This window comes from Rhopalosiphum padi, chromosome 1, assembly GCF_020882245.1.
Source record: "Rhopalosiphum padi isolate XX-2018 chromosome 1, ASM2088224v1, whole genome shotgun sequence".
Lineage (NCBI taxonomy): Eukaryota > Metazoa > Arthropoda > Insecta > Hemiptera > Aphididae > Rhopalosiphum > Rhopalosiphum padi.
The window spans coordinates 63325250-63344467 of record NC_083597.1 but is presented as its reverse complement, the minus strand read 5'-3'; the positions used below and the strand labels follow the sequence as shown (position 1 = coordinate 63344467).

Below are 19218 nucleotides of genomic sequence, written 5' to 3'. Positions count from 1 at the left end.
TCAAAAAATATTTAGATAAAGATGAAAGATAATAGATATAATTATGAAATATGTGTATTGTGTGTGTTACGGAAGATGTCAACATCTAGGAAATAATGGCAATTTCGAATAAGGGAAGGGAATGATTTCTTAGCGTAGTACGAATAATACGATTATTAATATTATATTTATTATGCTTTATATGCGTTCACAATAAACATACCTAATGTATAGGTATTAATATTTGTATTGTTACAACAGAAAGTGTTAAGATTGTTGAATCTATTGTAAATGTTCAACAAAAATAAAATACAAAAAACATAAACGTTCATCTGTATTATGCACCTTTGGCTATTATTTAGATCACCATAATTACACACTTTTTTTAGCTGTTCATATAGCTATGGTAATAATATATACGACATACTTAATTTATTAGGTTTATTTACTTAAGTACCTAACTAAAATTGTTTCATATTATTTATGTTTATTTTTAATTACGTAACTACATCATACGAGTACTTATTTCTTATCTGTATAATGTATAATAGTACATCAAATAATACCATATTATATTCTTATAATATAGTGGTACTATAATTTTGAATTTTAAAAGTAAAATAGAGCATTTTATAACGATTCGATGGTAACAATGTAGATACGTTTTTTAAGATTTAATATTTTTTATTAAAAATACTTTAAGTAGTATATTTAGTATACTATACTATACTGTCTATACTAAGTATACAAGTCTTGTATGTACCTAGTACCTACTTAGAAAATAAAAAACAATCAAACCCCGTTTTGAAAAAATGTATAAATACATAATTTAGATATAGCATCTATTTTATATAAAAAAAAAAATTAAAATATTAAAAAATCAGATAAATAATATAAGGCATATAGTATTAAAATTATTAAAATGTTTAAATACAAATACATTTCAAAAATATAATTGCAAAAAATTACAGTTTTGTAATTTTGTAATGTATATAGTCCCTCATTATTCGGAACCGAAAAATCTAAGAATAAAGGTAATTGTATAGATATATGTTCAAACATTTTCATTTATATCCATTTATATACCATAATAATGAAAAGTTAACAAACATTGTATCATATTATATTGTTATTTCAACGTTTTTTTTTTTTAAATCAATTTTCAAACTTATGGTTAATAATATATAAATTTATATTATTTCTGTATATTATATCATCTAAATTTCATATATATATAATAGATTTTATAGATTTTTCGTTTTGAAATCAAAATATTTTCAAAATAAAATGAAAATTAACAATTAGGAATGTAAAAAACCCATAAAATATGCAAAAATATGCATTTGCTTGAAGTGTCGGGTATACTGTTATTATAATCTAAAATTAATTATTGATAAATTAAAAAAAACTAATTAAGTAGGTATAAATTATACACGCAAAACTGAAATACAGTTGTAAGGTAAATATCACCCCCTTTAAAAAGTATTTATAAAAAGATAAACTAATGAGAGAGAAATATGTTGCAGTATGCTTTTGTTATGGTAATGTTAAGAACTTAATTTAAAATTTTCAAACCATCAGCTGCGTACCTATACTATGTATAAAAATCCTAATACAATCCTTCAAATGATATCATGGTTATAGATGTAGGTACCGAACCATCAAAGTATATTATATAATATTTAAACTATATATGTCTTAATATGTTATGTATAATTATTAATTATAATTTTGTATGAGATACAGAAAAAAACAACATAATATGTGCCTTTGCTGCAAACTTATTTTTTTTTTAAAGGGACGAAGAAAATCAATTTGTAAAGAACTAAATATATTAATAATCTATAACTATATGTTTTACATATACTTATTTGGGTAACTACATATTAAGATATGTCAAAAACATTGGCTTAAAAATAAATATTTTATACTAATTTAAAGAAACAGTTATATATAGATAAGTATATAGGTGCATATATATAAAACATATTTTTTAAGTTGTGATATTAAGCTAAATCGAATTAAATTAATTGAAAATAATATATGACAGATATATAGATATATTATATATTGACAGATTACAAAAGCTTAAAAACGTTTCTATGTCTCTCTGTACACTATAGTATGTATATTTGCAGAAAATGACAAAATAGTATAATGAAAACCATTAGTTTATTACTAATAAGTTATTAGTGTTACAAAATATTATGTTTAACGAATGTATTTACGACTTTATCATATATAAGTAAATAATAGGTATTTATTTCTAGTATGTATTTTAATATCTTAATACTATATATATATACATATATATTAATTATATATTTATATACAGTATCAACCATAATGGTCGTAGATTCAAATGTAAATCGATCATCACGCTTTTATAATATATCCACCTCAAATAATAATAACGTGTAGTGATATAAATTGTACATAATATATATTTACAAATATGATTGTACTATAATGTACTATAGCTATATATTGCGAGTCTTTTAACCCTTAACAGGCATATACCGATAGCAATATATATACTCTATTGCTATCAAATATTTGTAATTTATTTAAACTGTATAATTTATAGAAATTTGTATTCGTATATAAAGTCTTAAATTCCTGCTATAATGTCGCAAGTATATAGGTACTTATACTTTTTAATCGACTATATGGTATATTATACCTGCAGGTACTATGGTTATATTACTTATATTATACCTACGTGTAAAGCTATATTATTATATAGTCTATAGGTATTATATCTATACGTTATATTGTGTTATGGATAGTTAATTTTCCAGAGTGATTATATACTTAGCTATTGTAATTTTTTAGTGATTCTTATGAGAACCTGGAGGAGCACAGAGAACTTGAAAATAATCGAGAAATAAATGCCCCGCCAGTCTGAAATTTAAACATTTAAGTGATCTGCTAAATCCTTGTAATGCAATTTATTGCAGTGACTGGTGACTGACTATTTAATGTTTATGTATAACTAGTATAAAGGTATATACGTTTATGTATACCCTATACGATCCACTAAAGTCTATAGTTCAGGCGATTATTACATATAAATAATATTATTAGAATATAATGTATTACCTACTATAATCTTTGATATTTATGGCCCATTCGGGCACGAAACTATAATTTTTTCCATTGGGCACGGAGTGAAACTGATACTTTTTGTACATAGGCTAGGATTTTTTCAAAAAGAAACAATGATTACTCAGATAAATAATTGCATTTGATTTTACATAAAATAGCTATAGCACACACAAGATTTTTAAAATACTCTCAGTAGTTTTTATAACCTAAATTCTAAATAAATAATATGTATGAAATTTTTAATAACTATCAATATTTTTAAAATTGTACTTTATATGTAATGTTTTTTTTTAATGTAAAATAAGAAGTATTTTAACACAGATTTTAAAAGTACTTATTGTAGGGAGTTACCTTAACCTTATATTTTTTGTAAAATATTATGCTTCTATTAAAAATAATACATAACTTTATAGGCAATTTCAACATAAATACTCATGTATTTAATACACATAATTTTGAAAATTTGAACTAAAAATAATTATAAATTCAATGGATGTACTTATATATACAAATATCTTTCATTATAACACATTCTAGATTCTACATTTATTCAAACGTTGTCAGAAAATGTATGAACATTTTTTATTAAAAAATGTAATTAAATATATTGTTATACACTGCTTATACTATGCACGTTTAACAAATAATTTTTTATCAACTCTTTATGTAAATCTAATCTAAAATGTATGAACTAGGTACCTTCGAGGATATGACATCCTGACACAGTGACGCAATAAAACGTCTCAAATGATTTTAAAATAAAACGCATTTATTAAATAGCAATATAATAATATTATAATCACGAAATATATTAAGTATAATAACTTAATTTAAATAATATTATGACCTATTTAAAAATATATGTATAATATGCGCTGTATAATATATTATCTTATTACATGGATATTTGACTATAATATAAATATTTAAAATTATAAAAATACTCAAGGAAATAAAAGTATTTATTTAAATAATATTAATAAAGTTCTTATACAAATAAGATAAAACGTGCTATTATATTTTTCATTGGGGATGGGGCTGGTGAGGGTGCTCGGCCATTTATAGGAAGGGCTAAAACCCTCACTGGTTCTTAGCACCGTTCCTAAGCATACTGGATTTTAAATAATATGATATTATTTATATTTTATACAAATAATTATAACATATTATAATTATTAAGAATCATAATGAATATATAATATTTACTATTTTACTATACATACAACTGAATATCTGAATAAGTTTGAGTGATCATACTTAACTTAACTTTCAGGAAATCGGATAATATTCTATTATAAATAAAAAAGCATTAAAAGTAATTTATTTAAATTTGGTGATCTATACCAGTTATAGTGGTTGAGGGATTTGGAAAGGATCTTATATAATAAATATAGCTTCTCATCGACTATCTTTATCGTATAGTTTATGGTAGTAATGCGAGTTAAGAGTTGTTTGAAAATTATAATAAGATTATTCAGTTTCAGGTTAATATAATGCAATTTTAATATATTATATATTATTTATATCATGATGCACGATATTAATAATGGACGAATAGGACATCGTATATATTAAAATGATGATATATAATATATATATACGTAATATAGCTAAGTACGTGCGTATAGTGCAGCTGATAATATATGATATAATGATGAAATAAATACTATAAATTATGTACATGTATATTAAGTGCCAAGTGGAACATAATGCATTCGTCGTTATTTCACAGACATCTATGAACTTATCAACTATATATTTCCGTATAAAAAGTGATTCAACATTTACGATATAGGCTTTTTATTATATTATTATGTATAATAAAGTATTTATAATAGAGAAACTCTTTTAATACGAAAGTTTTTTTATTCATAGTAATTTATATATATATATTTACAATACTTTAGATCGGTTTTTGGGGTTCAAGTTAAAAAATGCATAATATATATAGTATCAATAATATACTTATTTTCAATCATAATGTGAACAACAATGGATTAAATGGAAAAAAATCGAAATTCGAGCGAGTAGTGAGTTATAAGTATTTAAAGTTTGGGTGAGCAGAGTAGTAAAAATCCACATTTTATGATGTATCCTATAGTATTCTCAGTATTCTCTATATCACTTCACTCTACTTAACAAAACTTTAAACACTCATATAATACTCATAAGCTACTTGCCCAAATTTTTATTTATATATATATATCGAAACATTCAAAAAAAATACTTCACGTTATGATTGCAAAAATATATAATAGATTCTCATTTGAATTTCTTAATTCTATCCCCTCCCCTCATCCACCACCACCATAAAATATTGTAAACAAACATAAAAATGATTAATAATTTTAGATTTTTCTAACTAGAAATACTTCCGTATCGAACATTTTACCCTGTACCTATATGTATACGAAAACCATTCGCAAAAGTATAATAAGTTATATTTTTAAAATGTTTCGGCTATATATAAAACACGCATCGTCGTCGCGTATCTGCGTACGTACAGAGTAGTTAAACACTGTGCAGGCGAGTAAAACGGCGGCGATGTTTTCGATGTGCGTGTTTTTTAGTTTGCCTGTCGAGAAACGGGTGGAAAAAAATCGGCGGTGGCGGCGAGGGCCGGAAAAATGGCCGTTCGAGTCGGTGTCGGTCAGCAGCGGGAAACGTCGAGATCGGGCGGCGCCGCGACGGTTGTCTATTGGTTGCCAGACACGCCTCCCCGCTTCGGTTCACATCGCGCCGCCGCGATTTTTGCTTTCTCACAAAAGCCGCTTCTTCGCCGCCGCCGCCACCGCCGCCGCCGTAACCCTCTATCACACTTTATTATTATTATTGGGACTTTTTTTCAGTTTCTTTTACCGCTTTTCTGCCGCCGCCAAACACTAAGCATAATATACAGAGCGATACAAAGTTAGGGTGACTATTTCTTTTTCTTGCAACGAACAACACATAATATATATCATTAACGTCGATTTCAGCGTATACATGTACCTATATATTATATACATTACATACCATATGGTTATAGGTATTATATACCTATAATATAATATATTATGTACGTCGATAATATCATGTTTATCGGTTTATCGGTATCAGATTTTTTTTATTAAGGTAGTTTTTGTTATTATATTTTCTAAATTGCAGTTTTGCCGTTATACTCGTAGTATACAGCCAATATATAGTTCGTGCTGTTAAAGATTTTTTTTTATTTAAAATAATAATATATTTGCACTTAGAGATTTAAGAATAATGAAATGTAGGTATATTAGGCAAAACAATAGCGATGAGCAACAATTTAGAGAATGGAATCTATCTAATTAAATTGCTGTATGCATTCGTCTGTGGTTGTTGAACATTTGAAAAATCGATATAATAAGGCTATTTAGTTTATATTATGATCGGAATTTATGGTAGGTATATCAGTTTTTAAGGATATATTGCTGCAACACACCTAACCTATATAATCTATACTGTATACAAATTTATGAAATCATATATATAAATTCACCTGTATGTGAATTTCAAATAATCGTACTTATACTTATATAGATATATGTATTGTGTGTATTATCAATATATATTTTCTTTCTCCGCATACTGGACGTCTGCAGTAAGTCACTATTCGTACATTATATAGTTTTGCTTTTTTCACGTCTACCTAGCTATTATATCTATACGCCCTACTCCTATGTATATTTTACCTTTCAATGTGGCAACGACGGCAGTGGACACGCGGTATTGAATTCCGATATGAATGTTACGCTGGAAATGGCATAAATATTGCTATACATAGATAGATACAATTTATGAACAATAATAAACAGTTTGACGCTATAGGCAAAACAAACTATAAAATGTTCATTGATGACAAATTATTTTTATCGTCAGTATGATATATATATACATACATTATATAACTAATCAATAATAACTAGGCACAATTAATGTTAAAATAATAACATTAAAGATGCAATTTTAAAACTCTTGTAAATTGCATTATAGAGGTGCGTCGTAAATTTTATTGCAATGAATTCGCGGACATTTCGTCTTATTTTGCACGCTCATCGTGCAAAAATATTATACGTAGGTAGGTATACCAATATACCATCATATATATATATATAATACATAAACATGTATATTATACACGTTTAATCATTATTACGATGTACATATGTATATACATATATATATGCAGTACGTTTCTACACGATTGTGTAAAATTCACGCTTATACATAGTAATATACTAATATATAAATATATATATACGTGCGCCCACGAGTGGCTACACACGCACAAGTATACTCGCACACACGACGGCAATGCGCGCGCCTAGAATAGTAATTCGTAATCCCGATGTCGAGAAAGGTTGATTTTATTAATTGCCTATATTATTATTGACAATGACTGCAACGTGCAGTGTACGGTTTTTACTATATTTAGCCATTTATAGTTTATAAGAATTGATTTATACAATATACATAATGATTCATCAAGCATGTTACTCTCGACTAATTTATTCTTCATCAAAAAAAAAGTTATTCAAAATCAGATTTTTTTGTAGCATTTAAACCTTAAATATACTATCATCTAGAAGCACAAACTTCTGTTTTTCAAATGCCAATAACTATCTTTTTTTACTGTAAATTATTTCGTGGATATTGTTTCATGAAAATTTCGCAGTATCAAAATTCAAAAACAAAATTCAAATGGGTAATTTTTGAATTATTTAAATTTGTGTACTGAGAATAATATGGGTTTGGAAGATATGAGAACTATGGTAATTTGCAAATTTTAGTAATTGATACTAATCTATAAGATTTATAATATTATGTAAAAATATAATAAATACTTAATCTGATATTATAGCTAAGTATTTTATACTTTGTTTTAAATAATTTTTATGAACTATTATTCTTATTACATACGCATTTCAATAACTAAAAAACTACTCTTACAAATTTTGAATAGTTACTTAGATATTATATCAATTTTTGAGAAAAATTATCAGCTAAATAATTACACTAAAAAAGTGGCGTTCTTGAAAAACAACAGCTGAAATCACTACAGGACACAGTTTAAATAGTATACAAATCTCAACAATTTGAAAATATATGATTTAAAATTATATTTGAAATTACAAAAATAGAAAAAATGATTATCATCTAACATACCAATACTATAACATCATAATATAAACAAGGTGAATTCACATATCATGTTGCTCAACACTGCTTCTCCCCGATTTTAATTTCGTAAATTAAATACTGATTTTAATCATTTTCTAGGATAATATACACTTAAAGAGGTTATGTAAAAAAATATCTTTTACATTAATATCAAATCAAAATGTCCAATGAATAAAAAATAAAAGGTTAGAAAAAAACAGCAGATAAGAAAAAAATATAGATTATCAAATCCGAGAATTAAAATAGCCTGTTTAAAAACTGATTAATAATATTAACACTATTTTTATAAATAATAAATAATCTTAAAACATAATTAAATGATTAAAATTTAAAATTAATATAAAAAAATGATTAATGATTTTCTATTGATTATTTTTTTAAGCTGTTTGTACTAAGTTACAGATTGATAATCGGTTTAGAAGAAAATACGATTATTAAGTTATTTTAAAATTATATTATGCAATAAATATTAATCAATTTATATTTTAAAATAATATAATTTGTATATTTATTATAATATAAGTGTACTAGACACATTTATACATTAAGCATCCGTTTTAAATATATTTATTATGTAATACAACACATTTTGTAAGGAACTAAAAATTATTTTTAAATTTTACGACAAACGAATTTGTAGCATTGATCTTTTCAACGAACTTTTTAGTTTATATGACGTACAAAAGCTTTTTCTCAGTCTCAAATTATTTGCAAGTATATAAATATATGCATATGAATTGATGGTTTCATGAACCATCAGAGTTAATATTACTCTGAGACAGTATAATTAAACACATGTATTATATAATGTAAACTTTTATAAAACCAAAATATTACAAATTAAAACTTGTATAGCAATAAATTATTAAAGTCGTTTGTACGTTCAACTGATGAGTTAAAGTGAAACTTTATATAAATGTATCGTGTAATTCTACTTATACCAAATCACCAATACTTATACAAATCCTACCCAAATCGTTTTTGCAATCGTCGATTCGTGTTTATTATTGTATGGTTAATGGTTATATATGGTTACCTTTATATAGCCTTTATTTTAATCCATATTTCAAATTAATGTTGTAAGAAAAGTGTCAACATATTAATCATGAATATTCACTGAATGATTAATATTTTTTTCAAAGGATCGAGTATAATATGGGTATATAATATAATAGATAGTATAATTAATTTTTCATAAATATCACTACACTAATTGAAAATCCTGAAACACCCTTTTTAAAAGCCGTATATTATTATATTATATATTTTATTATACTGCATTGAAATAAAATATATAAAGGTTCATAGATTATTTTAATAAGTGGAAATTAATATGATTTTTCAAGTATTAATTTGTTTAAAAAATTCTTAAAGTCTTATCTATATTAATTTTTAATTATGTTATAGTATATGAGCAAAATAATTCCTAATTCGCATTTATTTATTTTCAAACCTATAGTCTATACATTTCAGTATTTATCCATACAATACATTACACTAAGCATAATAATATTTCTACATCTTTATCATTTCATCCAATGCTGCAGGTAAATATATTATTTTTTTTAAGTTACAATTAATTGTCTTTAATATTATTAATATACAATGAAGTGTACTATTATTACTGTGCAAAACGTAGCTATATAAAGTAAATGACCGATTTATTTAAAAAAAAATTAATAAATGATCAAAATTTACTCATTATAGTCATTTAATTTGATTTATAAGATTACGCGGGTTATTTGAAATAGTATAGTATCCTATCCTATAGTAATTAGTTTCTATACGAAATATATTATAGACAATAAATGACGAAATACAGATGTAATATGAACAAAAAATAAATCAAGACAACATAGCCTCAACGGAAAACATGGACCGATTTCCAACCATCACTTCTCATAGTCTACTATAGAATAGAGAGATAATAGATAATATAAAATAATAATTTATTTATAATAAATATTTATGCTTGTTTCGATAATAATAAGTTATAGAGTTTTTTCAATATTTCCGCTTATCTAACACTATTATTATGTATAATAATCGACTGTCGTGTTAAAATGTATATGTTTTATGTGAAACAGGGCTTACCTATTCGATGGTCAATAACGCGTGGTATAGCAGAGGTAGCAGCAGCAGCAGCAGCAGCAACAGCAGTAGACGTTGTTGGAATGATATCGACACCGATACAAAAACGGTAACAAACTGTCCCGATAGTTTATATAGGACTGCGAATATTGCAATAACCGTCGTCTTCGTCGTCATATATTTGTAATATATACATGTATACAATTTAATACTCAGACAAGAATGTATATGTATATATAAATAGGGGGTGTACATCAAGGGCCGTAATATTTGGTCTCTCACCGTGCGAAATGTTTGTGTTACCTTTCGGCGGGATGCTGCGCGGTCCGGGGACCGGTTCGCCCGGTCCATAAACGCCCCGACGACTCCCACGGTGCAGCGTTCGCATTGTCCGCATATATTATAATATACGAGCGCATCGTATACCCTCCCGCGCGAACGCGTGTCTTCTTCCCACACACACACACGATGCCTACCTATACACGCACCCGCCACACTTGCGCAAATTATAATATTACGATATTATGTATGCACGCTCGGCCGGTAGGTACCCACACACACACATTATACCTACCTATTATGTGCGCTCGCCGCACAGTCGGCGCGTCGGAATTCACCCCGTTCGAGCCAACCACCCCCTATAACCGGGTGGTGGACCTCGTCTTTTGGCGCGCATTCGTTATTATATATAATATTATAATACGACTACGACGTATCCGTATGGAAATTTCACGGAGATTTTGCAATGTCCATCCGAAGGGGGACCGGTTCCCTGAGATCTTTTGCGAGGTCCCGCGCGTTTAACGGATTTCCCGCTAAAATATACACCTACGTCCTGCACACACACCACACACACACACACACGCACAGGTATATATATATATATGCATTTGGTCGGTTTTGGCGCGTCTGCCTCCGGCAAGTAGGGCCCACGCATTTAACGACAACGGTTGTTTCCACACGCATGTGTATGCATACGATTATCATTATAATTTTTTTTTTTTATTTAACGATTCCCTCACGACGGCAGTTAGCCAGCTTATAAAATCGGGGTTTACATAGTACCTACTTACCTATTGACCAACAACAAATTTGTACGTTAAGGAGTTTGAATTTATGCGCTCTTTTCGATGCATTAGGTGTGTTGTGCTGGTTTAAAAAAAAAATTAATAATTTTACTATATGTTGTAACTCGTAAACGTTTTTTCGACGCTTTATACATAACGTATAATAATTATATGTAAATTGTTTATTATTATTATTAATATTATTATAGAAATCATTTTTTCCAATTATTATTTTTATCTTAAAACTATTTTTAACATATTATATTGTAATATCTAGTTTTATTTTATTGACATTATATCGATAATGAATACTTAAATTATTATTAATATTATCACATTTTTGAGGTAACATTATTAAAGCTCATCTTGACTACCTAGAAAAATTAGAAGAAGGGTCTACCTATAAACATTTTGAATTTGTTTAAATAATTATTAACATAAATATATGTGAAGTTCATATTTGCACATTTTCATTAAACTAAAATATAGTGTGTCCCAAAAAGAACGCTTTTTTAAATTAGGCAAAAAAAATTTTATTTTTTAAAAAATTACAAAAAAAAAACGTATAGTTAACATCCGGTTTATGTATGAAAAATAATATTATTCGATTGTCGATAGCTTGTTGACAGGCCGAAGTCCGGTCGAAAAAATTAACAATAATTGTCTCTCAGTTCTTTCTAGTGAGTTTCACGAGGACGTCTTAACTTAATCGGGAATTTGAGATCAACAGATGAATCAGTTTTTTCGAATTTTTTTATAGACGACGAATTGATAACACATTGAGAGTCCGAGTAAGTACGAAGTCATCGCACAGTCTCCGCATCACTTTCGTTAGATTTTTAAAAATCTTAACAACTAACATATTTACGTATTTCAATTTACACTCGATTCATGGTGACACTTAGCAAAAACTGATTACACAACAACAAACCGGAATTATAGTAGATTAAAAAAATGATAAGAACAATGTTGTGAACATAAAAATCAAAATAGTTACCTATTTAAAAAAAAAGCGTTCTTTTTGGAACACTGTATAATAATAGTTATTCTACATTAGCGGATTTACTTATATATTAAAATAATATTGTATGTTTGAAAATGATAAAGTTTACCCTATACAGTCGTTTTAACAACGGCAATATGGCAATGGATCAAACTTATATAATACAATTAATACATTATACAATGTTTATTTTTTGAGAGAAATAAGGAGATCGGAGACGTAATTATTTGAATCTGACCATTCATATATTTGTAATTATACATTTTCATATTAATCTATATGCCATCTGAAATGAGTTTTATAGTGCCAAAGTTATAGTTTTGAAAAGCAATAATTAAGCATTATACATTTGTCTTAGCTTCCAAATCTTAAATTAAAAAAACTAAACACATATTATGTGCGCTTTGGCACAAAAAGATAATGTTATATTATTATAATATATACAATAAACATACATAGCATTAAAATAAAATTGTAAACATGAATAACTACTATTTATACAAAACAAAATTCTCAAATATTTGATTTAAATAAACACGATAAGTATTATATTACCTTATAAATTAGATGCACAAATTATTAAAACTTATAATAATGTATGCGTATACAATACTTAAATTTTACGGAAGACTTTAAATATTCAATATATTATGGCTTTATATAGGTACACATCGTTGATAGTAATACACTAATTCAGATTCATAAAATAATAATTAAATACAATTCTTATACCTACGATTTCATGTTAAAAACTTATAAAATATGTATATAATTTTACAAGAGGTTACTACTATTTTACTATATATAGAATTATGTTTTATTACTAAATTGCTCTGCAACTTCCCATTTTTACCACAAATTTATTTAAAAATTTCTTACGAAGAATATAATGGCAAAATAAATTTATAGTAAATCATTAAGATTTTTATAAATGTATTTATATAATATGTAGATATTTATATGTTATGAAACGATCATATAATTTTTTTTAACACATAATATGATATATATTATATGTTCAATGTTCATATAAATATTTTGTTGTCTTATTGCGCTTGAATCCGATCCAGGAATGAACATTTAAGGAGCATACATAAAACCTGTAACAAAAATATTATTTTATAATATAATAATTTTCTGATTTATTATAGTTGTACGTCTACATTTAATATAATAATATATATATTATAATCAAATTAGGAGTCTTAGAACCACGTAAATATTAAATTTTACTGAAACGATAAAACGTGTTATCTAAAACACGATATTATAGTGTGGAGTAAAATAAAAAAAAAATAACATTGAAGTTATATATATATAGTTTTTTTTTTTGATAGCACACGTTCTGTTTAACATTTTATTTTACCCTAGACATCCTGTATTCTATTTTTTTCTGCGCGCAACAACTGCACGTTGCAGCAGTAGTCATAATACACGCGTGAGATGTTAATCGAGTAATTTACATGTAGGTACGATGAAATGATTAATATTTATCAGCACCACAATTGCATAGGTACGGTGCGTGCTGTTCGTTTTGTACGTTTTGTAAGCCTCTCTCGCTCCCATCCCCATTAAAAATATATATATATAAAAAAAAAAAAACAAAACAAAAAAAGCGAAACACCGTATGTATTAATCGCCGCATGGTCTGTATATAAATAATGTTCGACGAAAATCCTGTGGAATTATTTATCGAGGGACTTTTGGCGGTCAAGTCCCATTATCGCCTTATAATTTAGTGTTTACTTTACCCGGTTAATCGACAGAATAAGTTTCGACATGACGATTTTATGATGTAGTCATACCGTTTATTTTTCATTAGGCCAATATATAACTGGACAAAAATGATTCTTTATAATTCATTTTTTTGTCATTAGTAGTATGTACCTATATATATACATACTTACACATCAATTTTTTTATTAAAACACGCTATAATAAAAAGAATAACGAGTAATAATGGACACAACGACTGATACGAATTTATTGTTTATTTGCTTAAGAACAATTATATACGTATATATCAGAGTAATACCAAATAGATAATATCAACATTTAAAACTATTAATTGTCGAAAACAGTAATATTATGGTTTAAAAAATAATAAAAACTATGTATATATGTATAATATATAAGGCGACACTTTTAACTGAGACATTCTGCATTTTCTCAAAAAATGTTAATGAATTTACTAAATACTCTTGTTTTTTAAAAATATTTCAATTTTATAGAATAAAGCTTCTACGTCACTCATCTAAACTTAAAAGTGAAATTCTCAAAAAAATATTCTGATTTAGAATATGAAGTATAATATTCACGTATTCAAAAATTTTAAACCTTAATAATAGTAAAAATTATAAAGTTTTGATAAAAAATAAGTGTTTAACTTTAAAATAATAACCTTGTATTATATTATAATTTATAATAGTATTCAAACAATACAAACAAAATATAGTGTATAATTGTATAGGTTAACTTTCTTGATTTAAAATTCGACCCGATTTATATCCACAGTATAAAGATATTATAATAAATAATATTCAAGAAATGTGTAGTATGGTGTTCGATTCGTAGTTAAATTTTTAAACGCGAGGTAATGCGGTCAGTCAGTCGTGTTTACGTATGAGAAATAAACAAAGTTTAGTTTTTGTTTTTACTCTTTTGAGTTCCGAGATTTATGTCGCGGGGGAGTTAAAAAAAAAACATTAAAATGTTGCCTGATAAATACGAGACGCGGGGGACGAGAAGACCCGGCCAACAAAAAAAATATACATATATATAATACCCTTCTCCACTCCTCGGGCCCATCAGAATTCCACACGTAATGGCCAAAGTTGTGCAGAGTCGATTTACGTTTGGCGATGCGGTCTGAAGCCCTGCTGGGAATTAATGAATGTCGTTATCTGCCGGGTCCGTGTCTTCGATTTTTCTAAACCCCTCCAAGGCACTTCGCCGACCCTCATTGGCCCGCGGGGGTGGTACAGTCAAATAAAAAAAAATAAAAAAAAAAAGGGTACATGATTATATGAAACCGAAAAAGGCTTCAGGGAAGCGAAAAAACGCACGAGTGGAAAAAGAGAGCAAAAGAGAAAGGGAGACAGATAAAAACCCTTTTTGTTGGCTACGAAACAAAACCGACCGGGTTATCTTGAGGCACTTCTGGCAAAATTGAGTGGATCCTTTTTCCATAGGTTTTTTTTTGTTTTGTTTTTCCCCGTTAATTTATATCAGAAGTACAAACCGAATTTCTGGGGACCAGTCAGTGCGGTGCTGTGGTATTGACCAAATTAAATAGAATACCGTAAAAAAAAATTGAAATTAAAATGAAACGGGGATGGCAATGCGAATGTAAAGAGAGAATACCGGCTGACGTGTAATTGAATTATTATTCATAGAGCATTATGCAAATCGTGGGATGCGATGCGGATGTGGAGACGAGTTTCGGGGAAAATGTGAGCTTTATATAAATGGAAGAAACGAGGGGTTGTGGGGAAAAGTACTATGGTTATAATATAAGGGTCGTGGAAGACAGGAAAAATCGAGAGTGGATTTTCGACCGGCGACGACACAGCCCCTAATTTAATATATATATATATTATATTCACATATTGCATACGATATATAATTATGAGGAGTACTACATACCCACCCACCAACACACATACACAAATAGTGATACTTTTCATCGAATCATATTTTTGTTATTTATTTTAAGGCGTGAGAGACATCAAAACGAAATAGGTTATTGCTTATTACTTATAATACGTGTATAAATTATATAATATTATGTATCGTATAAAGTCAATTTAAATAAAGTCGACGTTTCATTTGTTAAAGGCATTATAACTATAGCTATTTTAATAACCAGACTAGATTAGTGTCACTAATGAGTAACTTTTTACTAATATGTTACCAACGATTATAATTTTACTAGTTTACTACAGCATCGCTTAATATGGCGTATTGTTTTACAATTTCTACTAATTTTTTATTTCAAATAATGATGAAAAAACAAAGTTTATGATTTCAAGTGATATAAGTACATAAGGTATAATATATTGTAGTTAGAATAAGCGAAATTAGAGAATGAGTACTTATACCAATAAATTAGTACCAGTAAAATATTAAAATGTACAAATTGTACAACCAATAAATTTAATAATTATAAAGCATATAAAGAAAAATGAAATAAAAAACGTCATTCAGTGTTTATTCATTTATCAACATAATTGTAAATTTATTGTATTTCAGCTATACTTACCTAGGTACAGACATAAACTGTGAGTTTAAAAAAAATCAGTAAAAAATCGAATATATATATTAAAGTATATTGCCAAATAACAATAACATTTTAGTTTGTTTATAAGGAAAAAAAGATGTTTAATCGAATTTTTAAAGTCACAGTCTACAAACAATATATTGTAAATATATTTTGTACGATTATCGTATAAATTAGCTGTATTACTTCACTTCGTCTGGATTAAAATTAATCTCTAAACTAATATTTTTATTGTTTTAATTTTTGTTTTTCTTCAATTGAAATATGTAATATAAACACAGTAACAATAATTAATTTTATGATTTTCCATTTTTTAATTCTGGATATATTTTTACGGAAACACAAGAATTTGGAGATTACAGATTCAAATAATGCTTAAAAACAAACATAACTCTAATATCTTTAGATTGATATTCGTCTTTATGTGTTCACATAAGAAATACGTCTACAAATTACAATAAGAAAGCAATTCATAAAAGTAATCATTATAATTGTGTTCATCATAAATATTCGATCTGTCTTAAAAATGTATTTACAATTTTTTTACAACATTTCTACAAAGTAAAAAAAAAAAAAAAAATGTCGTGAGCCAAAACTAAATTCATATGTGACTGTGTGAACCACCCTATAGAAATGTATAAGGAATAACGATTAAACAATAAAATATAAAATATACTTTCTAAGTCCCAAGGAATCTATTGATATAACTTTTATTTAAAACGGTTCAGTATTTTTTGAATTTATAGGTATCTACTTGTTATATTATTTCTTACACACGTCGCGTATAACATAACATCATATTATTATAGTAGTTGCCTAAATAATTTACCAACTTTTATGTACTTTATGTAACTTCTAACCTAATTCAAATATAACTTTAAACAAAATTATCAATATTGTCTCAAAATAATTGATTTTTATAACACTTCCTGTATTATCTGCTATAATGTCTATAATCATTGACTATATAAACTACTAGTGTTGGCCATTCAATGCTGATATTGGATAGCCATTTGTGTTATTTCCTAAATTACTGCATCATTGACGGTAACATATTAGATATTACATAATATAACCGCTCGTTTTTTGCGATTCAAGTCGAAAATTACACGAGGGAATCGTACGCCTATTATACAATGTATTATATTACATGTATTATATTACTATAGCTATATACTGTGGTACCTACGGGGCCGCCCGGATGACCGTAACGCATACGACGATGATATCGGTATGCAGAGAGGGGGTAGAGGTACTGCACGGTGGTCGAGTTTTCGGAGTTAAAGAATATATTATATACGTAACGATGTGTGTGCGGTGGCGTAAGACCAGAGGGCATATAATAATAACACAACGGCATAGGTACGTACGTATATATTATTATAATACGCGTATATTATACTTGGTATACCCAACCAAAATTACCATTTTCGAGCTTCGACTTTCCCATCGCTTATACACATATACCATACGCATGCGTATACAGGGTGATTAAGCGTGTGATTTGGCCACTGCGTGTTTCCCTTCGATCTCGAATTTGTTCAAAAATTTTGGAATTTTCAAATATAATATGTTGGACATTAAGACCTTATTTTCTGCAGTTCTTTAGATTTTTTTATTTCAGTTATATTACCTATACAAAGAGTGTCCTGTTATAGCTTAGACAATACACTTTTGTTTCAACATTGAATTGCTAATTTTTACTGCAGATGGAATAATTTTGACGTATATAAATAAAAACATATTGAATAAGTATATAGTTTCAGAGTTAAGCAAGTTCAATAAGAATAAAATGTCTATATCAGGCGTGGATCCAGACTAAATTTACGGGAGGAGGGGGGCAATACTATGTACGTATAGTATTTTATCGGCTGCCAAAAACAGACATCCTAAAATTTACATGTGTGGCAGAGTCTACGGGGGGCATGGCCCCTTGCCCCTCCCCCACCTTGGATCAGCGCTGGTCTATATGACAACAGGTTTGAATGATACGACGATTAGACAATTATAGCACTATAGTTAATATTGATCTTTTAATATTTTGACATTTGTAATCATTTTCATTGTATACTAATAATAACTAAATCAAATACAATAATAACAATATGTTTATTAAAATTAATTATTTTAACAGCAGTAGAAAATATTACTTACAATATATAGATTTAATTTAAGAATATAAATAATATAATAAATATTCCTGTAAATTATTTAATAATTAGTTATTCAATTAATTTTTAATCACTGAAAATAACGTCTGTATAGACAAGAGTAAAGTTTATTAACCAATATACAAAATGTAAACAGCAAAGTTTATGTTAATTTTCTAATTTTCAAAACTCAAGTAAAAATCGTATCAAGACGGTATACCTACTATATTACAACTGTTAAGTATTTTGTTAAGTATCGTTATTATATCAAGGAATATTAAATAATATACTTAGTATACAAAATTATCTATATTTTTAGAAATATTTTCCATATTAGTTTAGATTCCT

At 27.2% G+C, this 19218-nt stretch overlaps 2 long non-coding RNA genes across 2 annotated transcripts in view; both read right to left on the bottom strand.

Moving 5' to 3' along the window:
* Positions 1–10522, bottom strand: part of LOC132918234 (uncharacterized) — a 37720-nt gene extending 27198 nt beyond the window's left edge. Inside the window, exon 1 of the long non-coding RNA XR_009660424.1 lies at positions 10375–10522. This is a non-coding gene — a long non-coding RNA (uncharacterized LOC132918234). The remainder of the gene's footprint in view (positions 1–10374) is intronic.
* A 2540-nt stretch (positions 10523–13062) lies between these two features.
* Positions 13063–19218, bottom strand: part of LOC132932007 (uncharacterized) — a 35833-nt gene continuing 29677 nt past the window's right edge. The window contains exon 4 of the long non-coding RNA XR_009662801.1: positions 13063–13541. This is a non-coding gene — a long non-coding RNA (uncharacterized LOC132932007). The remainder of the gene's footprint in view (positions 13542–19218) is intronic.